Raw genomic sequence first — 25,281 nt, 5'->3', positions numbered from 1 at the left:
TTTTGCCATTTAGAATGTCACTGGCTAACTGAAGTAAAAAAAAAAATAATAAAAAAATTGAAATAAGCATGACAATGAAAATAGATAATCCCTGTAGAATAGAGAAAAGGTTGGTTATTATGACTTTTGATAAACCTGAATAGATTTCTCTAGATATAAGATTGAAACCACAGCTCTATAAAACGAAAAAATGGTTTTAAATTAAATTAGAACTATAATTAACCAGACTTGGCCTGTGGATCATAAAATATTGGACAATAGGTAACTGGGCTAACACAAAAATTCAATTTTTAGTATTTTCACGTGTTAGAATATTCTTCTCTTTCAAGGAAATTGGAACAGACCAACTTCAAAGTGCTAGAAAAAGTACATAGGAGAGGAGGGTAAATCAGCCAAAACATGGCTATTGCCTTTCATAAATCTTTCAACACCTTTTGTATATACACCAGCTTGATTGCTTTTATAGCAGATATATCTTAGATCCCTTACAAGGCTTGGCATATCTCTAGGCTAATACCAGTATTTACTCATTTTATCAATTTGCATAATTTTTTTCTTACTTTATAGCAACAATTTAAGTATATAGCCAAAGACTATATCCTATCCAATCTGTAGGGAAGAGCTAGGGTGAATTTGCAATGGTAGCAATTAATGTATGTGAAAAAATAAAACATTGAAGGCACATCATATAACATATTCATTTTTTAGCAAACAAATTGATAGAGGCCAAAGAGCAAACGTTTTCCAGATTTATTTTGCAATGTACAAGACCAGCAGCCCTCTCCATAACTGGGTATAGTCTGGGCGAAATACAAAATTTAATTTATTTTATGGGTTTGCCATTATCCTTTTAAGCTGATTTATTAACAATAATTAGTTCATAACATCAATAGAGATAATTAAACAAATATAACAACAGTATCTTAACAAAGCTTTTTTAATAGATTAAGGCAAGGCCTATACTTTGTTATTTCAGGGGAAGGGACTGGGAAAAATTAAAAGCGTCTGATAGAACTTAACTCTTTGCATGGGTTAACTTATTTTACTGATTTGTATATTTTTTCCTCATCAAAAATTTGGCTATTGTATTTAATTAATCTTTCAATTCTCAAAGGCACATCAAATGACACATTCATCTTTTAGCAAACAAAGTGATAGAGGCCAAAGATCCAAAGTCTTCCAGATTTCTTTTGAAATCTATAATACCATCAGCGCTCTCCTTAACTGGGTATAGCCTGGGAAAAATACAAAAGCTCTCTGATTTCATGGGTTTGCAATTATCCTTTTAAGCTTATTTATTACCAATTAAAAGTTCATAACATAAATAAAGCTAATTTGACAAAAAAAGAAAGAAAAAAAAGCAACAGTATATTAACTAATCGTTTTTTAATAGCTCAAGGAAAGGCCTATATCTTGTTATTTTAGGGGAAGGGACAGGATGCATAACAAGTGTCTGATAGACCTAGACCCTTTGCAAGGGTTAACTTATTTTACTGTTTTTTGTGTGTTTTTGCTTTATAATAACAGTTCTAGAATCAAGTCTACTATTTAGCCTAGGGGTACCAATTGAAATCTGAAGGTAGGGTCTGGGGTACATTTAGAATGGTGGCAATTAGGCTAACATTTTTGGAAATAAAACATTGAAAGGAACATCAAATTACATTCTTTTAACCAAAAAGTTAATGTAAACAGCCTAAGTTTTCCAGATATACTTTGCAATGTACATCACCATCAACCTTCTTCTTAACTGGATATATCCTGGGCAAAATAAAAAAAATCACTGACTCTATGGGTTTGTTAGTATCTTTAAAAGGTGGTTTACCACTAATAATTAGAATGTAACATCAGTAAAGCGAATTTGAAAAAAAAACACAGCATATTTATTCAACTGTTTTTAATAGCCTAGGGGGTAAAATTCTACTTTAGCTACTTTTGGCTATCTTGAAAAGTGGTTAGGTTAGGAAAATGAAACTTTCAGGGATGGGTCTACATGCTAAAACATGTCCCGGGAAGGTATTTTGAAGTACCTACCTTCACTCCTTCTCCCTCTAGAGGGTCCTGAAATTTGCCTACATGACAGGTTTATACCCATTGAAATTTTGACAAAACAACATTTTACCTTAATTTTCAGTTATCAGTTTCTTTTTCTCTGGTTTTTGTTCTAAAAATGTAATTTCAGTTATTTGAGCAGAATTTTAAGACATGAATAGTTTTTTTCCAAAATTTAGGAAATGTATTTGCATATCTTTAAAACCTTATATATTGGGATTGAGCAAAGTTGTGAAGCTGAAAACAATTTTGTTGTACTTCATTTAAGCAGACGATCTATTTTGCAAGGGTTCACTTTTATAACACACAGATCTTTAAAGATCATCAAAGGTCAGGACCCTCTAGAGGGAGAAGGAGTGGAGGTGGGTACTTCAAAATATCTTCCCAGGACATACTTTAGCCTGTAGACCCATCCCTGAAAGTTTCATTTTCTTAACCTAACCTCTTTCCAAGATAGTCAAAAGTAGCTAAAGTAGAATTTTACCGCCTAGGGCAAAGCCTGTATCTTGCCATGTTAGGGTAAGGGAATGGGACAGACACATGAAAAATATCAGTAATCATGACTTTTAAAAATAGCTGTAAGCAAGAAATCAAATGGTATTTTCTCTTTTTTTTTCTTTCTGACTTCTTTTCTAGCTCAGAAACAAATTGACTACTCAAAAGTGTGACTGCCAGAGTAACCTGTCCCATGCAAGTCTGTATATTTAGCTGCCCTGTTCAATAAAGGCCTTTTTGTGCAGAACCTGGGCTATACTGTACAAAACTAATAAACTAGTCTATATTTTTTTTTAATTAGGCCAAACCATCTAAATTAGCCTATTAATCTTACCTTCAAGTCCAACTTCTTACGAGACTTTATCCCATGCTTTCATTACAAGCAGCCTGTTTTATGGTTTTTATCAGATTTAGAGTGGAGACCTTTGAAATTTCTAACAGATAAAATTAATTTCTCAATATCCATTTTTATTTTTCTTGATACGATTTATTCATCAAAATTATCGTATTAGCTGAGATTTGTGAACTTGTATGATATTTTAGAGAATCGGATAGATTTTAACCAAAATTCGCAAACAGCTGCGATATTCGCATATCTGGCCGAATAATCGTGTTCGCATGCGAATAATCGTATATGTGGGAACCCAGGGTAAGAAAAAATTTGGTATCTTTGACAGAAAACTTGCTAGTTTGAACTGAAAACGTGTTAACATTGTCGAAAAATATTATTTCTAAGAGAAATTTGTGTGTGTTAAGTAAGAGTATGTTAGTATTAAGGTAAAATGTTGTTACTTTGATGAGAAAATGTGTTGGTGTTAAGCAAAACTTGCTACTTCTGACAGAAAAGTTGTAATCACAAACAAAGAAATGTTACTTCTAAAAAAAAATTTGGTATCTTTGGCAGAGAACTTACTAGTTCAAACAGAAAACGTGTTAGTAATATTAAAGAAGAATGTTGTTACTTTGATGAGAAGGTTTGTAAGTGTTAAGCAGAACTTGCTACTACTGATAGAAGAGTTGTTATCACAATCAAAAATTTTTTACTTCTATGACAAAAATTTTATATCTTTGACAGAAAACTTGCTAGTTCGAACTGAAAACGTGTTATCACTGATGAAAAATATTATTTCGAAGAGAAATTTTTGTGTGTTCAAAAAGAGTATGTTAGTATTAAAGATGAATTTTGTTACTTGGATGATTCAAAGTGAAAATTTGTTAGTATTAAGTAAACGTTTGGTAGTACTAAGGAAGAATATTGTTACTTTGAAGAGAAAATTTGTTGGTGTTAAGCAAAACTTGCTACTTCTGACAGAAAAGTTGCTTTCACAATGAAAGAAAAGGTCATTCTGAGAAAAAATTTGGTATCTTTGGTTGAAAAATTGCTAGTTCGAACTGAAAACGTGTTAAAACTGGCGAAAAATATTATTTCTAAGAGAAATTTGTGTGTGTTAAGAAAACGTTTGGTAATATTAAAGAAGAATGTTGTTACTTTGATGAAAAGGTTTGTTAGTATTAAGCAAAACTTGCTACTTCTGACCGAAGAATTGTTATCACATTCAAAAAATTGTTACTTCTAAGAAAAAAATTGATATCTTTGACAGAAAACTTGCCAGTTCAAACTGAAAACGTGTTGTGAAAAATATTATTTCTAAGAGAAATTTGTGTGCGTTAAGTAAAGTTGTGTGCGTAAATTTTGGTAGTATTAAGGAAGAATGTTGTTACTTTGAAGAGAAAATTTTCAGTGTTGAGCAAAACTTGCTACTTCTGACAGAAAAGTTGTTATCACAATAAAAAAAAAGTTACTTCTGAGAAAAAAGTTGGTATCTTCGGTTGAAAACTTGCAAGTTCGAACTGAAAATGTGTTAACACTGACGAAAAATATTATTTCTAAGAGAAATTTGTGTGTGTTAAGCAAGAGTTTTTTAGTATTAAAAATGAATATTGTTACTTTGATGAGAATGTTTGTTAGTGTTAAGCAAAACGTGCTACTTCTGACACAAGAGTTGTTATCACAATCAGAAAGTTGTTACTCCTAAGAAAAATTTTTATATCTTTGACAGAAAACTTACTAGGTCGAACTGAAAACGTGTTATCACTGATGAAAAATATTATTTCTAAGAGAAATTTGTGTGTGATCAGTAAGAGTTTGTTAGTATTAAAGATGAATGTTGTTACTTTGATGATTTGAAGTGAAAATCTGTTAGTGTTAAATAAACGTTTGGTAGTACTAAGGAAGAATGTTGTTACTTTGAAGAGAAAATTTGTTAGTGTTAAGCAAAACTTGCTACTTCTGACAGGAAAGTTGTTATCACAATCAAAGAAAAGTTACTTCTGAGAGAAAATTTGGTATCTTTGGTAGAAAACTTGCTAGTTCGAACTTAAAACGTGTTAACACTGACGAAAAATATTATTTCAAAGAGAAATTTTTGTGTGTTATGAAAATGTTTGGTATGTTGTTACTTTGATGAGAAGGTTTGTTAGTGTTAAGCAAATCTTGCTACTTCTGACAGAAGAGTTGTTGTCACAAATCAAAAAATTGTTACTTCTAAGAAAAGATTTGATATCGTTGACAGAATACTTGCTAGTTCGAACTAAAAACGTGTTATTACTGATGAAAAATATTATTTCTAAGAGAAGTTTGTGTGTGTTAAGTAAACGTTTGGTAGTATTAAGGAAGAATGTTTTTACTTTGAAGAGAAAATTTGTTAGTGTTAAGAAAAACTTGCTACTTCTGACAGAAAAGTTGTTATCCCAATGAAGAAAAGTTCCTTCTGAGAAAAAATTTGGTATCTTTGGTAGAAAACTTGCTAGTTCGAACTGAAAACGTGTTAACACTGACGAAAAATATTATTTCTAAGAGAAATTTGTGTGTGCTAAGTAAGAATATGTTAGTGTTAAAGATGAATGTTGTTACTTTGATTAGAAAGTTTGTTAATGTTAAGCAAAACTTGCTACTTCTGAGAGAAAAGTTGTTATCACAATCAAAAAATTGTTACTTCTAAGAAAAAATTTGGTATCTTTGACAGAAAACTTGCTAGTTCGAACAGAAAACGTGTTATCACTAATGAAAAATATTATTTCTAAGAGAAAATTGTGTGTGTTTTAAGTAAGAGTATGTTAGTTTTCAGGTAAAACCTTGTTACTTTGATTAGAAGGTTTTTTAGTGTCAAGCAAAATTTTCTACTTCTGACAGAAAAGTTGTTATCACAATCAAAAAATTGTTACTTCTAAGAAAAAATTTGTTATCTTTGTCAGAAAACTTGCTAGTTCGAACTGAAAACGTGTTATCACTGATGAAAATATTATTTCGAAGATAAATTTGTGTGTGTTCAGTAAAAGTATATTAGTATTAAAGATGAATGTTGTTACTTTGATGAGAAAATTTTTTTTTGTTAAGCAAAACTCGCTACTTCTGACAGAAAAGTTGTTATCACAAACAAAGAAAAGTTACTTCTAAGAAAAAATTTGGTATCTTTGCTAGAAAACTTGCTAGTTCGAACAGAAAAAGTGTTATCACTGATGAAAAATATTATTTCTAAGAGCAATTTGTGTGTGTTCAGTAAGAGTATGTTAGTATTAAGGGAGAATGTTGTTACTTTGATGAGAAATTTTTTTAATGTTATGCAAAACTTTCACTTTTTCATTGTAAAAATTTGATATTGGGATATACAAGAAATAGAAAAGTAGAGTATGACTTCTCCTGCATGATAAATCTGAAAAATGATTTATCATTTATTTTTGTTGCATTTGAGTGAAATATCTAACTTCATCTTCCTGATCATGTACTGAATGTTGGTATTTCTCATATTTGAAGTCTTCTAAATTGAATAATGCTATTTTTTTATCACATTTTCCTAGTAAGAGTTTATCAGTTGGCACGTTTCCCTTAACATATACTGCTTGCACACCGAAAAAACTGAATATTTTCTGAATTTCCTCTTGGACATATTCTATTTCAAAGCCATTTTCATTACGTGGTCTTATTGTTTTAACGTAAAAGCCATTTCGATTTCTAAAATTTAATGTTGGACTCCATCCGTTTTTCTCGTACTCAAACATATTGTATCGGTTTTAACTTTAAAGCCGTTTCGATTTAAAAATTTAATGTTGGACTCCATCTGTTTGTCTCGTACTTATACATATTGTATCTGGCGTTCCATTTATAGCTATGAATTTCACGCCATTGATCGTCTAGCAGTAAGAAAACTGCTTCGAAAATAATACCAGTTGAGGAATATTTCAGTCCAATATATTCTGTGTCAATCACACCAAACATTATTATAGCTGAAAAAAGGGCTTCAATTAAATAAAAATGTAATGTTTCTGAAACTCTAACAAATACAGCCCACTTTCTTAGAATAATTCATTTTCATTTAAGGAGGTTGGATAAAATTAAATCTACTGCTTTGCACAACAAAAATAAATTATAAATATAACAGCGGAAAAAAGTTAATGTTGAACTATTGACCAAAAGACTGCCCTCCGTCCCTTAAAGACACTCCTCCCCCCATGGAGTCCTCTTCTCTCAGTTTCCCTTAAATTGCAATGATTATTGCTTTTTATTTTTTATCTTTTATAACCCATTTCATGTTTTTCCCATTTGCATTGCCCTGTCTGAAAACGATCTAACCTAACCTTTACCAATAGGAGAAACGGTGTCCATTTTCCCTGAAGTTTCTGGTAGATAAAAAATACTGAATTTTGGTTATCAGGTTGTACCCATATTGAGTCAGTAGTCATCTGAATAAATATATTAAAATGGGGGAAATTGTCTCTTAAAATTCTCAAACCTCAAGCCTAAAAAAATAATAAATATATGAAACCTTATTTCTGAAATATATAACACAATGTCTTTAATTTCCTCGGTGATATTAGTGTTTTTCTTATTCTCAATGCCATTTAATATGTCACTGGTATGTTCATCCAATCTAGGGCTAGTTCATGTCCCTTTGGCACTTCTACTGCAGTCTTGAATTATCAATGGAGAGATTTCATTGAAGGTGCGGTGACTTGACGATGGATAGGGGAGTGGTATAAAATGCCTCTGGATACCCCCACCATCTCCAACCGTAACAAAGGAGTTGCTTCGTCCCCACTTGTTCTTTTGAATGGTGGTGGTAGAATTGGGAACTCCTAAAAGAAATTGTATTCAATACACTTATCAAAACCTAGTAAATTAGTTTCAGGTTTCCTCTGTCTAGTTAGGTATTACGTATTTAGGTTATATATTTTATATATACCATGCTCTACCCCTATGGAGCAGCATGATTTTCAACCCTGATGACTTTTTTTTCCTTTGAGCTATGATTTTTTGCCTCTGTGACATATGCTTAAGGAATAATGTGTTCGCATTGTCAAAATGAAGAATGATAGCATTTGATGAAAAATATCTATTATATTTTTTATCTATTTAATTTACCATACAATATTATAATAAATAAACAATCCTAATGGTGTATATGAATTATCGACATTTAGAAATTTTCTGCTAGGTTACATAGAGGTTTGCACTGCGGCTGCCTCACCCTCTCTTGCTCTCTTTGATGGAGAGGGTTGCGCATTCCTCATAATTGGCCTTAAAAAGAAGAAAAATTTAGTATATGATAATAATATTAGAGAAGAAAAGAAAAAAGTAAAAGAAGGATTTTTATGAAAGCCTCTTAATCATCTATAATATTCATGAATTTGATAATAGGAGCATTTAAAATGCCCCATCCCTTCCTTTCCAAGAAGGTGAAAAATTGAAGATTTAACTAAAACATTATCTGCTTTCATCAAAGTCATTTGAAAATAGAACACTCCTCTCATTAGGTATAATTGTCTGCAAAAGCAATCTTTTTCAGTTCTGTTAATAAAGGATGTATTTCGTTTATAGTACAAGAGACATAGATCTAATTTGCCACCCCGCCCCCCTAAATTAAAGATTTTGCTTTCTATCCGAATACTAACATAGTTTTCACCCCCTACCCCTGAAAATATAAAAGACACTTTATCCAAAGAAGGGTATAGAAAAGGGAATAATATACACTCTAAAGGACTCTTTGAATCTAACATGTACATAATTTCCATGTCCTAAAAATATCTCTTTTAATTTTGCAAATAATTCATCCCTTTTTCAAACCGTCTAGAATTACGCAAAGCCTGTAGTCTAAATCCTTTCAATGTGTTGTGTCAACCTTTGTTTTTTATAATTTAGATAAGGCTCGTGTAAAGCTTGTTGACGAAATCATCCCTCTCAAGATATAATCGCAGACAGTTTTGTCTATATCGCGAGTGTGAAGATTTTAATCGTTTTAAACACATCAGGGAGAAAACACACTTTTCGAATAATAACTGTTATTGAATGAATTAAAGTTGTAAACAGGGGGAGGGTGGGGGTGGGGTTAAATGGTAAAAAAGAACATATTTTACGCTTTCTAAAGATTATAAATAACACACAGTGGAGTTTGTATTGGGGAGGGGGGATATACCTGAATTTTAATATATTAAGGGGATCTATGTAAAATGATTTTATTTGGAAATAAACTAAGAAAATTTACTAAAGAGAACTCACATTGTTAATCATTGTAGATAAAGTTTCCAACTCTTCAATATTCAATGATTTATCCATGGTGTCTTTAAACAGTATGATAATTTAACCACAACGCAACGCATGTCCGTTATATACAAAATCTCAAGGACGAATTATTTTGTAATGGGAAACCTTATATAACTCCCTGATTGGCTTAGAAAGAGACACATGATCCTGTTAGACTCAATACGCCTAGAAATAACAAATGAATCGACCTAGAAAGACGTGTCCTTGACCCGTTAGTGGAGATACATTCTTTTGATAACCGAATTATGTACGTTTCATATTCAATAACATTGTACCGTTAGTGCGCAATTGCAAACTTTGCCCCGGAGTCATTAAACCTAGAAACAGCCTCTGATTGACCTTGAAAATGGGGTCATTGACCCGTTAGTGGAGATAAATTATTTTGATAACCGAATTATGTGCGTTTCGTATTCATTATGGACTCCCTACAGTTATATTTTGCTCGTATAGATTCACAACTAATTCTAAAAAGATTTTTTGTTTTGTTTTGAGTTTTATATGCAAGTGTGACAGATTTATATTTTTGGAACAATATAAGAAACAAATAAGATAGAACAATTTATTTAATTAAAGTATAATACTTGAGTAATATGAGACTTTTTGCAATGATCGATTTCTAGCCTAAATTGTGTGCATAAAAGGCTCATAATTATATTCTCTCCTATTTGTTTCAAAACTTGGCGTGACATAACTCAGTATTCATCTCAGGTTTTCAATATTCCTGTCACTTTGGATAGGGACAAACGCTGAGGAAACTGAAGCAAAACATTAATTTTTATTTTTTTAGATCTCCCTAAACACATTATTCGTTGGAATTACAAATATAATTTATATCTAAATTGTTAGATTATGTTATTACCTAATTAATTATCGGGTCGCAGCAATTATCGCGAATTTTATTTACGTGGTACAATTTTTCCATGGAGAAATTTCCCGGGGGAAGTGAATTTTCTATAGAAGGAGAACTGGATATCCCAACTTTATTTAAAAACGATCAGCAATTAAATATAAAACAAGTTTTTTTTGTCCTTTCGTCAGAGATATTTATTCTAATTAACGACCTTTGTGATTAAGGAACCATTCTTAAAGAATTGGAACACGATTTTAACTTAACGTAAAGAGCGAGGTATTGATTGGGGGGGAACCCCATAACATACGTAATAAAAATATACGAATATAAAAGTTAGCTACGTAAGTTAATTTCTAAATTACGTCAGAAGCAGATTTAGAGACCGCCATTTAGCAAAAGAAAAGTAAAATATTTATGCAAATTCTACTTACTTATTCAATGACGGTGAGCCAAAATAAGAGCTGCATTAACTAAAAAACGATCAGAAATTAAATTAAAAAAACACAGGTTTTTAAACTGAAAGTAAGGAGCGACATTAAAACTTAAAACGAGCAGAAATTATTCCGTATATGAAAGGAGCTGTCCCCTCCTCAGCGCCTCGCTATTTACGCTAAAGTTTTTTATTGTTTAAAAAACTATCAGAAATTAAATGAAAAACAAGTTTTTTAAACTGAAAGTAAGGAGAAACATTAAAACTTAAAACAAACAGAAATTATTCAGTATATGAAAGGGGGCTTTCCTCTCCTAAGCGCCTCGCTCTTTACGCTTAAGTTTGACTCTGTCTCACAACTTTATTTTTTAAAACAATAAAAAATTTTAGCATAAAGAGCGAGGTGCTGAGGAGGGGACAGCCCCTTTCATACTCTTAATAATTTCTGTTCATTTTAAGTTTTAATGTCCCTCCTTACTTTCAGTTTAAAAAACTTGTTTTTTTTAATACTTCAAGAGACTTGACATTCAAATGTAATTACTCACGAGTTTTTCAGGAAATAAGAACCGAGATAATTGACTTACTTGACTTAAGTCCCATCCGTCCGTGGAGGTCGTCTTGGAGTCTCTTTCTTCGTAACGGCGTGGATGTGCCTTTTGTATTCTTCACGGTCTTCTGCTAGGCGAAGAAGGTCCGAGAGGCAGTGAGATGCAAAGTTTTCCTTCCACCTTTTTGGGGGACGACCAAGAGGACGTGAACCGTGAATTTGGCCTTCGAAGGTGATTTTTGGGAAACGTGACCGACTCATCCGCTGTACTTGACCGAGCATCGAAGTTGCTGGGGCTGGATCTTCATGAGAATTGTTTGTTGTACTTTAAGGTGCTCGAGAATTTCGACATTTGGGATTCTATCAAGGTATGTGGTCCCACCGATGCGGCGGAGGCACTTAGTTTCAAATGCTGCAAGTCGACGGTTGTCATTCACTTTCAGTTACTTTCAGTTGAAAAACGTGTTTTTTTATGTAATTTCTGACTGATCTTTAAATAACTCCAGAAAATTTGGCACCACCTCCATAGAAAAATCTCCCTGTCCACAGAAATATCCTATGGACAATTCAATTCTGGTGAAAATTTACTCTGGACAATTACCCTTAACACCTCAATGCATAAAATTGAGTCAGTCTAAAGAATACAAGACATATAAAGATATAGGAACTATGGCTAATTTCCCCTGTATACAATTTACCATGAGACGTTCACACCCCGAAAAATTCCCTGTGCATGGAAAATTCTCCACATACAAATTCCCCCGAGCAAAATTTGTCATCCCCTCCCCATCCAAAAAACTGTGCACTCAAGTACTTCCCAAAATACAAAGACTATACGTAAACACTAGGGAAATTTTCCCTGGGGCTTTGGGGCGCCATGATATGTTCAAAAACACAGTTACTAGGATGTTCAACTATGATGAACAAAACACTAATCTGAGAATTTTTACCAGATGATTTTGTTAAAAAGTGGCGTTGGAGGGGGCTTAGTTGCCCTCCAGTTTTTTTTCCGCTTAAAAGAAGATTTAGAAATTTTAATTTCCGTTAAAATAAGCCATCTCCCGATGTTCTAGGCCCGTTTGGTCGATACGATCGCCCTGAAAAAAAAAACGCATCTAACATAATTCTTCTGGAAAAGGTTACAAAATTCCACATTTTTGTAGATAGGAGCTAGAAACCTCTACATAATGGTTCTTTGGTACGTTGAATCTGACAGTGTGATTTTCATTAAGATTTTATGAGTTTCGGAGGATATATATATATATATATATATATATATATATATATATATATATATATATATATATATATATATATATATATATATATATATATATATATATATATATATATATATATATATATATATATATATATATATATATATATATATATATATATATATATATATATATATATATATATATATATATATATATTTACGAGAAATGATCATTAGGTAAATCACAAGTTAGAACCTTCGCTTGTTCAAGCTTGCTGGAATTGTTTGTTTTTTAAAGTCATTAATCAGAAAACCTTTTATGCACAAAATAAGTTTTTCAAAAAAGTAAAGAACTCCATTAAACCAAAAATGAAAAAAATTAGAATCAAATAATCTACCAAGCACACAAATACCCCAAATCAGTATCAATAAATGAATGAAACCCAAAACTGACAGAAATTAAAATAAGTCAAACTCAACACGAGCAAAAACTAATCTGAGTAGGGTTAGCCAGAATATAATTTGTACTTTATTGAAAAAATGCAAATGAATTTACTGAAAAAAATTTGCATTGTCACTTTAATGTACATATGCTGATATTTATTCCTTAAAATCTTAATTAATTTTTTTTTCTTAAAGTTATAAGTAAAAATATTTAAAAGAATTGTATTTTCAACAAACTACAATTTATGTTCTGGATTTTAGAAAGCACAGGGACACTTCCTCTCCTGTGAACAATGAATTCTGCTCATTTTAAGGTTTAATATTGCTCTTTACTTTCACAATAATAGTGTCGGCCAGATATATTCCCAGAAATCGAGAGAAATTAAACATCAATTTCACATTTTTGGTGTGTTTTTTAAGTTTTTTTCCCCCACCATCCGAGAAAATAAACCCCGAAACAAGATTTTTGAATACAGCCATGAGGATTGCGCATCAATTTCAACTTCCACCCTCCTCTTGTCTCTTTCTTAAAACTAATTCATTTTATATCTGAAGGCTCATTGAGAGGTGGGATATTTTGGTATTAAATTTTGCTCTTTGAAGCGTGTCCTGTCCTCCCAAACTTAGCTAAAATATTTAAAGATCTATATTCAATGTAATTTCCAGTTGTTTTAAATGTTCAAAAATGTGACTATATGGGATTGTAAACTTATACAATGAGATTTGATTATTGTCTTGTAGTTAAATTAAAGTAAGGTAATTTCTAATGACAACTAAACTCTGATCTGTAAATATTGCATAGTATCTCTGACTTTTTTTTGCAGACAGCCAGGAAAAACCAGCAAGGATGTCTTATTTTAAAAATAGGTATCGAACAGTTCATGGTAACTAACTGTAAATAAGGAGCGACCCGTCTCTATAGTAACCGTAACTCTAAAAAACGGAATTTGTATGAAAAGAGAAAAATCAAAGAATATGCTTTTTATGCAAATTTCAAATATATCAATTCCATTAAGTTTAATCTTACCCATCAAAAGTTACGAGCCTGAATTTTTTTCCTGATTTTCAAAAAAAGGGGAAAACATGCTTTTGGGTATAACATCACCCCCACCCCCCCCCCTTCCTCACAGCCCCCGGGGAACGATCTAAGTTATAAAATGTACTCATTGTTTGCCCATAGTATTTTTGATTCGTATTTATGCATACATTTTCTGTTGAGGGACGGGAAAAACTTTATGCTGGGGATTTTTCTAAGGTGGAATTTTCCGTGGGGAGGGAAGTGTAAAGTTATTGAAATTGTAAGGGGAAATTATATAGTTGTGGAATTTACCAGACTTCATATACCCAATTCATTTTATTTCTTGATGTATCTTGTAAGTCTCAAATTTACGAACAGAGTGGTGAAGAGTATTTGTCCGGGGTTAATTTGATTGTATGGTCTAGAGAAAATTTCCGTGGGGAGGGGTTTCTCTGTAGAGGGGGGGGCAGATGTCCTGTCATTATTTAAAAACTATCATACATGAAAATAAAAAAAGTTTTTTTCAACTTATAGTAAGAAGAAACATTAAAAATAAAAAAACAAATAACTAATGCCTTATATAGGGGTGTGCCCCCTTTTCACCGCAGTTATATTTTAGCTAAAATTTTTAATTCTTTCTATTTCTGTAGTAATGACTCCTGAAACATAAAGTCCGTTTAATAAGAAAAATGAAACAATTTTCTAAAATAACTAAAAAACTTTAGCGTAACGACTTATGCGTGGAGGTGGGGGTAAACACATTCATATACTTACTGATTTCTGTTTGTTTGTTTTTTGTATGTTGATCATTTCTGTATTTTTAAAAAACTTGTTTTTTCATATTTAATAGAACCCAGACCGGACCTTTATTCCTCTGTGTATTTATAAACATTTATAAGAAAAAACTAAAATTACAAAAATATATAGAAATAGTTTGTATCTTTCTAAAGATAAAAGCTTTCCATTTTGTCTTTTTGGTAGTTCATTTTTTTAATCAAAGTAATGTAATATAGTTTCATATGGTAACTTTACAGTTATGTAGCACAACTGTCCGTTGACTATTTGTGAATATCAAATTGCTCTAAATTACTTAATAATTCATAATGTAAATGAGAAACATTCCTTATTGACAATAAAGTCATGATCCGCTTTAATAGCACCTAATTACATCGCCCCTCAACCCCCCCCCACCGCCCCAAAAAAATATTGTAGCTACATCCCGGATTGCAGTTCAATTATCAAGAATCAGAAACAGATGCAAGGAACCTGTGGAAACAAGAGAAGCCAGAGAATTTTTAATGAAAATCACTCGAAAATTGCTCTTATCAGGGTAACTAGTGAAGTTTTCCGTAAAGGTACAAAAAATAGCTGAAAAAGTGACTCCTGATAAAACATTTTATTTATTGGAATACGTTATTCAGTTTAACAGGGTTTAAAGTTGAAGAAGGCCGTCCAGACGAAGGATTTCTGTAATTATTTCCCTGCTGCAACTCGTGGATATTTGAGAAGTATCTCTGTAACTGTGACAAAATGTGTCCCTAGTCTACAACATTACCAGATTTTCTTCAAACGATTAGTTGTGTTAAAATTATTTCTACTCTTTCTGCCCGTGAATTATATGTTAATTCAATTTTTTTCATCGTTTCCGAAAGGGTTATATCAAGATATAAAACAATCCGGTTCCGACTAGAATGCACAAAAGATCAATAACTCCTTGTCTGAATCGTACAGTTGCCCATAGTTCTGAAAAAATGATTATATCAGTTAATTATCCTGAATTTTCTACTTCGAGCTGGGAGAGGCGGAAACCTTACAAACTACTATACAATAAAGCAGATAGGTAAAAATTCATGAATTTCTTACTCAACCAGATTGCACCTAAAAGACCTCATGAATCCAAATACCAAGGGGGGAATTATTAGACTGGAAACACTGGTTGTCGATTATATTCAATGATAAAAGTAATCATAGCAGATTATATACTATTTGAAATTAAGTAATATGAAATACCGATTAGAATCTTGGTAAATCTCTAACGGATAAGTTAGTAAAGAAAAAACTATAAGCGTAGAATAGGTACATGATTCACCGAGGAAATTGACAGTTGAATCGGTATCCTCCTTTGAACTTTAAAAGATGATAGATTTTCAACCAATTTTATGTATTTTCCCCTGGGTTTTAAAAATCTTTTTTTTTTCACAAAAAAAAATATTTTCTATCCTCACAGAATGGCATAATTAATAATAATATTTTTGAATGATTATACAATTCAACTCTAGTTTCACAGAATTCTAATCTGTAAAGGCAAATTCCACTATAGTAATCACATAAACTATTACTTGAATAATAAAGGTCATCAAATCTCCATTGAGTATTTTCCATGGACCATGCGTGTGAACAGAGGGGAAGGAGTGTATTTCAGGTTCTTTGATAGTTTTCTGGAAGCAAACAAAATAGACACACACGAAGAATACTAGCATGGCACCTGGCTCTTGACTATCTTTACCCCTCCGCCACAAAAATAAAGAAAAAACATTACACTTTATTTCATAATGTCCTAGAATTTATAATATATGTTGTTTTTATTTTAATTTCTCTTAAAAAACAAGTATAGTACGTGAGGACAGATACTTAGTAACTATGGTTTGTGTCTGTCAGAAAAAGGTCGGTGGTGTAGCGAAATGTCGGTACCACAGTCGAGGACGCCACCGCAAAAACATATATTATTTTTTTTTTGGGGGAAGAGGGTGGGAGAAAGGTAATGATTTGGGTGATTAAGATTTTTTTATATCTCCTGAGACGGTATCGGTCTCAGGTATTGAACCGATATTGCATCGGTTTTAACGTAAAAACCGTTTCGATGTATAAAATTTAATGTTAGACTCCATCTGTTTTTCTCGTACTTATACATATTGTATCTGACGTTCCATTTATAGCTAAAAATTTCACGACGTTGTTCATCTAGTAATAAGAAAGCTGCTTTAAAAATAATGCCAGTCGAGGAATATTTCAGTCCAATATATTCTGTGTCAATCACACCAAACTTTATTATAGCTGAAAAAAGGGCTTCAATTAAATGAAAATGTAATGTTTCTGAAACTCTAACAAATACAGCCCACTTTCTTAGAATAATTCATTTTCATTTAAGGAGGTTGGATAAAATTAAATCTACTGCTTTGAACAACAAAAATAAATTATAAATATAACAGCGGAAAAAAGTTAATGTTGAGCTATTAGTAGTATAGCTATAATGATAGAGACGAGGGTGGTACCAATATAGCTATAACGATAGGTAGCGGACAGTACTCCCATATAGCTATAATCATAAGTAGCGGACAGTACTACCGCCATACAAGCAGACAGTGTAATGACCGGAATTCTTCATGATATTGTGATTCATTCACTCTGACATTGAGCGTTAATATAAAAAAAAGTTTAAAAAAAATTAAAAAAAATTAAAAAAAAACAAAAAAAAAAAAAACGAATTGTCATAAAAAAATTAAAAAAAAACAGAAAGAAAAAAAAACTCAGATTCCATGAACAAAATTATTTTAAATATGTAGAAAAAAAAAATCAATGTACTTGTTTCACGAAGAGAAAAAATAAACATGCAACAAATTTCAGGAATAAAAAATCAGCACGCAACAAGTAATTTTTTTTTTCTAATATATTTATCTGTAAAACTATCGCATGATTCTAAAAGACACAATTTCCTAAATATATAAAAAAAAGGTGTTTTATTGAAATATAGGATAAAGATCTATATATTGTATCGTTTTTATTATTTTGACATCATCATCATCATCATCATCATCAACTGCTGATCTCTCTATGCTGACATCTACTTTCCGTCTTTTAGCGGGTGGGGGGGGGGAAACTATACTATCACCATCGATATATATTTCTTCAATCATTCGTCTTTTAGTGGGTGAGGGGTTAAACTCTATTCTATCTTCATCCACTGCCAGGGCTTCTGTTTCTAGAGTTTTCAACTTTTTACCCCCCTGTCTACAGAATTTCCTACACTTGATAACTTTTCATCCTTCTTCTCTTCAGTTACTGACATTTCTCTCCATTGTCTACAATCAAATATTGACTGTGCCTCCTGAAACTTAAAAATAAAATATGAGGATCATGTTAGTAAAGTTAAATGAATATAAACCCTTTTTATGCATGTATGATTCGGAGAGTTAAATTACTCGAATTTCTAAAGTTTAGAATCTCCTTAAACCTAGATATCGGAAGCTTATTATGTTATTTTTTTTATTATTAAGCAATTTCAATCGAATAAAAGAGAATTTTCAAAGAAAAAGAAGATATTTAACTGGAATCTCCTGAAACCTAGATCTCAGAAGTCTTTTATATTATATTTTTTTTATTATTAAGCAATTTCAGTCAAATAAATGAGAATATTCAAAGAAAAAGAAAGACATTTAACTGGAATCTCCTGATTATCTCAAAATTTTTATCCGATACTTTTGGGGGAAAAGGGCAGAGGGCTAGCTGCCCTTCGATCACTTTGACCTTTAAAAAGTGAACTACAACTTTCAGTTTTCAATCAAATGAGCTCTCTTCGAAGTTAATACGATCATCCCTTCCAAAAGAACCTCATATGTCCCCAGAGCATAACTTACAACGCCTGTCCCTCGGCCCTGGGAGTTTGTGTCGATCCTGGAGTTTTGTTATTTCATCTTTGAATTATTTTTAACAAAATGGTCATTTAAAAAATTTTATCTGATGCAATTGGGGAAAAAGGGCGTGAGGGGGGAGCTAATTGCCCTCCGATCTCTTTTGACTCTAAAAATATGAAGTAGAACTTTTAATTTTCAATCAAATACTCGCAAGTCAGGAGGAAATTCCAAATATAATAGTTTTCTGATTTTAATAAATTTGCACAAATTATCTGTGTTGCAAACTTTTTTTTCTTTTGTGAGGATTTATTAGTGAATTCAATTTTGTTGGAATTGAATTCATTGAATTGGTAAAGCTGTTTTTTTTATTAAAGCTGTTTTTTAATTATTCCGTATATTTTCGATGTAATTCACCCATTTGTCAGATCTTTTAAAGCTTTTTTTAATTTCTGAAGTGATGACCTTTTTCTCAAAACTTCAAAATTTTCCTGAAAAGAAAAATGCACGCAGCCTTGAAACTTTATGCTGTTAATTAAGGGCCATGATAATCACAACTCAATTACATGACACTGATTAAAAACTTATTATAACAATTCGTTCTCTAATAAATGTAAAGAGCTATATTAAACCAAAGACGAGCCGAAATATAGTCGTATAATAATTTGAAATTAAAATGAGCAGAACTTAATTTGAATGAATAAAAGAGACCCAAACAAGATAAATTTAAAGGAATATTCACGTCCAACTTTAACGAACTGAATTGTCTCAAAAAAAAGTACGCATAGCACCCCCCTCCCCTGGCCTACTAAAGGCAAGTTGGTTGCACTTTACAGAAAACTAAGAATGTTTGTATGTTTCAGGATTTTCAACCCATGCAGATTTTTATTTTAGTAGTTATCTTACTGAATTGACAGTTGTAAGTAATCACAAAGTAGCTCATTTGAGTAGCAATTAAAAGTTACTGTGGCTTTTACTTGACGAAAGAGATCAGGCCACAACCATGTGCAATTTTTTTTGCAATAATACAACAATTTTGTGCCAAACAAGGTCAAAATCCAATGATTGGGAGTTTTGATACAGCTAATAAATCAATGTTTTACATCATAGTTAGACGCACATATGTTATCAATTGAAACAAAATAATAAGCATAAATATAAATAATTTAAAAAAAATCAATTTCACATCTTTTAATTTCTTAGTAAATACTGTAAAATATCACGAAAAGTTATAACCAGATGTTTTGCAAAAATTTATTAAAGTCAACGACCTATATCTTTGATATTTTTTCCATTTGCTTCTCTTATGAGATTACTGAATCAGCTCGTGAATCACTTGGAATTGAATTCATTGAATTGGTAAAGCTGTTTTTTTTTTAATAAAGCTGTTTTTTAATTATTCCGTATATTTCCGATGTAATTCACCCATTTGTCAGGTCTTTTAAAGCTTTTTTTAATGTCTGAAATGATGACCTTTATCTCAAAACTTCAAAATTTTCCTTAAAAGAAAAATGCGCGCAGCCTTGAAACTTTATGCTGTTAATTAAGCACCAAGATAATCACAACTCAATTACATGACACTGATTAAAAACTTATTACAACAATTCGTTTTCTAATAAAAGTAAAGAGCTATATTAAACCAAAGACGAGCCGAAATATAGTCGTATAGTAATTTAAAATTAAAATGAGAAGACCTTAATTTGAATGAATAAGAGACCCAAACAAGAGAAATTTAAAGGAATATTCACGTCCAACTTTAACAAACTGAATTGTCAAGAAAAAAGTAAGCTTAGCCCCCCCCCTATATTAATCGAATTTGTTTTCCCCTAGCCCGTCATCGAATCCGGCAGAAGGATAATAGCGTTAAGTCACAACTTGACTCGAAGCTTGACTACCACTGGAAACCTGTTTGAGTAAAGTTTAGCTGTAATTAAGAAAATTCATCAGTTAAAATAGACTTTGGTCATTAAAGAAATTAAAACTTTCCTGTAATTCTTATATTTGTTCAATCTCACAGTTCTTCATTGTTTCAGTTTGTTTAACATTTTGAGTCGAAACACTCTCTTGAGACACTTTGTTCAGAGTAGCAAGTGAAGGCTGTAGGTCTGAAGCTCCTTAAGCACCACGAGAACTGTTTGTGCTACATGAAAAGGCTTTCGAATATTTTTTTATTAAAAAAAAAATCAGTTTTTTGTTCCCTCTGTTGGAAGAAAACGTACCATATAGACTAATTTATATTTTATTGCTAATGGAATAATTTAAGAAATGTTTGCCGTTTCGGTGAATAACTAAAGGTTTTTAGCGCGACATTTACATTGACATGTTCCATCAAATCGAGAAGCTAACAATTCAGAACGGATGCAATACGCTATAATCAGCTTTTTTTTAGCCAATTTTTTTTAGGGATTCCCACTAAGCAGAGCTGATATTCGTGCAGTGAATGTGAATTTATGTGATATGTGCGTCATCTTGTCCGCAAAAGTGCCTAGCAATGACGACCCCACCCTAGCTGATAAAGAAGTCATCTCAGCGTCTTTAAATATAAGAGCTATGAGCTTTGATGATACTATTGGAGTGCTAAGCCAGCGTAAGTAGATTTAAATTAGGTATTTCCAATTTGACCTGTATACACCCTTGTGGGCTTAAGAAAGGAAGTGTGGGGGTAAATTAATTTGAGAAAAAGTGCTCCCAAACTTTCGATTTGTTTGAATTTTAAAAGTCATGTCACGGTAAATAGTTAAATGGTGTGAAAGACGAACAACCTATCATGATCATTTTGACAATTAACATTGATTTTCTACAGATTAAAGCTAATCAGGTGTATAACGATAAAAAAAACCAGTTTCACTATAGGAAAAAAAATAGACAACAAAATTACATCCTAAATTTTAATCAATAAATTGTCACCCATATATTTTCGTGATTTTGTCCCTTTTTATGCATATATGATTCGGGCAGCTAATTTACTCGAATTTCTAAAGTTTATTCAATGTGTCGGTTGGACAATTACAGATAAACGGAAAGTAACTTGGATAACCACAATTTACGATTGTAAAAACCATTTGGGGTCAATAAAGACGTTTGCGATAATCATTTCTGCTATGTATTATTTGGTAAAAATACAAGACTTAGTGTTTCGCTAAATGTAACTCTCCTTTACATAGTTATTAAACCTTTCAGCTATGCTGAACAAAATGGCTACTTAAAAATGCTGATCCAAATACTTTGACGAAAAAAAGGAGCGTGGGGGGCTTAGCTGCCCTCTAACCATATTATTCACATAAAAGGGGCACTAGAAATTTTTGTTTCTTTTATGAATGTTTTTTAATCAGTATAATAGGCCAGTTTTTTAATAGATCTCGGAAGCTTATTACGATATTTTTTATTATTATTAAGCCATTTCAATCAAATAAACGAGAATATTGAAAGAAAAAGAAGACAGTTAACTGGAATCTCCTGAAGCCTAGATATCGGAAGCTTTTTTATTTAATTTTATATTATTATTAAGCAATTTCAATCAAATAAACGAGAATATTCAAAGAAAAAGAAGACATTTAACTGGAATCTTCTGAAACCTAGATCTGAGAAGCCTTTTATATTATATTTTACTATTATTAAGCAATTTCAGTCAAATAAATGAAAATATTCAATGTAAAAGAAGACATTTTGCTGGAATCTCCTGAAATCTAGATCTCAGAAGCCTATTATTTTATATTTTATTATTATTAAGCAATTTCAGTCAAATAAATGAGAATATTCAAAGAAAAAGAAGACAATCCTCTAATAGTAGAGAGAGCTACTTACAATTGGATTGTTATATGTTTCAGAATCCATATTGGAAGCGTTATAATTATACCATTCACATCATGACTTTATACGATTTGTTTTAATTCTAAAAGTCATGTCAAGGTAAATAGTTAAATGGTGTGAAATACTAACATCCTATCATGATCATTTTGACGATTAACATTGATTTTCTACGGATTAAAGCTAATCAGGTGTATAACGATAAAAAAAAAAAAAAAAAAAACAGTTTCACTATAGGAAAAATAAATAGACAACAAACTTACATCCTAAATTTTAATCAATAAATTGTCACCCATATATTTTCGTGATTTTGTCCCTTTTTATGCATATATGATTCGGGCAGCTAATTTACTCGAATTTCTAAAGTTTATTCAATGTGTCGGTTGGACAATTACAGATAAACGAAAAGTAGCTTGGATAACTACAAATTACGATTGTAAAAACCATTTGGGAAAAATAAAGACGTTTGCGATAATCATTTCTGTTATGTATTAGTTGGTAAAAATACAAGACTTAGTGTTTCGCTAAATGTAACTCTCCTTTACATCCGGTCTACAACCTTTACTTTTTATGCTTAAGTTGCACTTTCTTACAACACTACAAAAATGAATGGTTCATCAGAAAGATCATGCAATAAAAAGCTTTTTCCCCATTGCCTGATGAATGGAAGAGATTTGTGGTTAGCATTTGCTCTGGGCAATAACAATTTCAATTTATACTTTTTGAAAGGCAATGGCTGATCACAAAATTTGCAATATAAAAAGCGTCTAACGTTACCCGTAAACTCAACTTCACAAAATTGAACGGTAAATAAACTAAGCAGTAAGTTCATGCACATTTTAAGATGCACCCACCAGAAAAAAGTATGCTTATTTCCCAATAACTAAAACTATACGTTATACTTAAACAATAGGCAAAAAATCATAACTCGAAAACTTTCCCCCAGGGGCTTCGGGGGGGGGGGGGGACATGTTATTTCTAAAGGCATAGTTATTTATTTTGTAGGACCCTCCCCCCCACACTTAGAGTGGCGCGCCACTCACAATGAAGAACTGTGAGATTGAACAAATATAAGAATTACAGGAAAGTTTTAATTTCTTTAATGACCAAAGTCTATTTTAACTGATGAATTTTCTTAACTACAGCTAAACTTTACTCAAACAGGTTTCCAGTGGTAAAGAAGCTTCGAATCAAGTTGTGACTTAACGCTATTATCCTTCTGCCGCGGATTCAATGACGGGCTAGGGGAAAACAAATTCGCTTAATATGTTACATATTGATAGTGTAAGATAGAAATTTGTGACCTCGGGGGGGGGGGGGGCCAATTATATTGGTGTCCTTCGTTCTATTTGTGGCTCATGGGAGTTTGTGGAAACAGACTCTGGTCATAAAGGGCTAAAAGAAAAGTTAACAATGTTTGAAATTCCATAAAAGAATTGAAATTCTTAATTTTGTTCTAGAAAAGAGTTTACTGAAGTAGTTTGTGCTAAAGAAATGCATGAGTGAATAGTAGAAGGGCCTTATTGACTCGTGTCACCCACCCCTGCTGCCACCTATAACTTTTTTTTACATAGTTTATGTCTGTTTGTTGTCAGTGAGAATGAAAAAACAGGAATTTTGTCAAATTTATGGATGTTTTCTTGGATGGTTATGTGTGTGGGTCGATTTATTTGATATTTTTCATGGATGTTTTTATGGTTTTTGTCAGTGAGAATTTGAAAAACAGGAACTTTCTCACATTTATGTCTGTTTTTATGGTTTTTGTCAGTGAGAATTTTAAAAAAAGGAATTTTCTCACATTTTTGTATGTTTTTATGGTTTTGTCAGTGAGAATTTGAAAAACAGGAACTTTGTCACATTTATGTCTGTTTTCTTGGATGTTTTATGGATTTTGTCAGTGAGAATTTGAAAAACAGGAATTTTGTCACTTTCATGGATTATTGAGTCATTAACCAAATCGTTTTCGGGCAAAGTTAATGACACTTCCTTCCTGTTGTTGTTTGAGACAATGTTAATGACACTTGCATGCTGTTGCTGTTCGAGGCAGATGTTATGAGTTTCCTGGAAACAGTGTTTGTTGTTGTTGTTCGAGCCAATGTTATGAGTTTCCGGGAAACAGTTAGATTGCGTGTTTCCTTCTCAGCCAATCAGAGGGCTTTGTTTACATAACAACTCAACCTTGAGATTTCGTATATAACGGACATGCAATGTGATTCAATTATCAGAAAGTATTGTGACACAATGGATAGAACAATTGACATAATTGATGAGCTTGAGGCCTTGGCAGCCACAATTAGCAATGTAAGTGCATTTTTATTTTCAAACGAATTTTCCTTGGTCACCCTCTAGTATATTCAGCTAAACCCCCCCCCCCCCCAAACCTAACCACTATACAATCTTTTTACTGAATAGAAAACGTGAATATATTCCTTTACCCTCGAAACCTAACCCCCCCCCCCACACACTGTTTTTACAAGTATAATTCTCGCAAATAGAAATACCTTTTCGTTAAATTCCTGTTTTTTATTTTCCTTGGTCACCCTCCAGTATATTCAGCTAAAACGTAAATATATTCCTTTACCCTCAACCCCCCCCCCCCAAACCCTAACCACCATACAATCTTTATACTCAATGCAAAACGTGAATATATTCCTTTACCCTCAAAACCTACCCCCTCCCCTGTTTTTACAAGTATAATTCTCGCAAATAGAAATAATTTTTCAATAAATTTATTCTTTCTGTAAGTCTATCAAAAATTGAAAATCAACTTCTATCTATCTCTTAGCTATTAATATAACGTTTTCGTTTCAACCACCACTAACTTGAAAAAACATTTCCGCAAGGTGATAATTAGCTGACACCCCACAATTGCAGTTCCTGCTTGTTAATCCTTTACGTTAGCGACTTAACCAAAAGGTTTCAATGATAAAACGGATTTGTTTCCCATCGAATTAAAACAGTTTCAAGCAAAAAGAGATTGCTGTATATTAAACTCGTAGATTCGTAACCTTGTATTTGCCGGAGAACCGGTGAAACAGATTATTTTCAAATTAAGGTCTAACAATATATTTAGGACACTATGTAAAAGGGGGAGGGGGCAATACATCGCTTCTAACAGCTTCCTTGTAAGTAAATTATGTAAAAGGGGGAGGGCAGTAAGAGAACCGACGGTTTCTAAGAAAAAAAGATAGCT

The sequence above is a fragment of the Artemia sp. Qi Xiang Cuo genome, chromosome 17, assembly GCF_049724085.1.
Source record: "Artemia sp. Qi Xiang Cuo chromosome 17, ASM4972408v1, whole genome shotgun sequence".
Lineage (NCBI taxonomy): Eukaryota > Metazoa > Arthropoda > Branchiopoda > Anostraca > Artemiidae > Artemia > Artemia sp. Qi Xiang Cuo.
The sequence above is the reverse complement of the archived record's forward strand: the minus strand, read 5'-3'. Positions refer to the sequence as shown.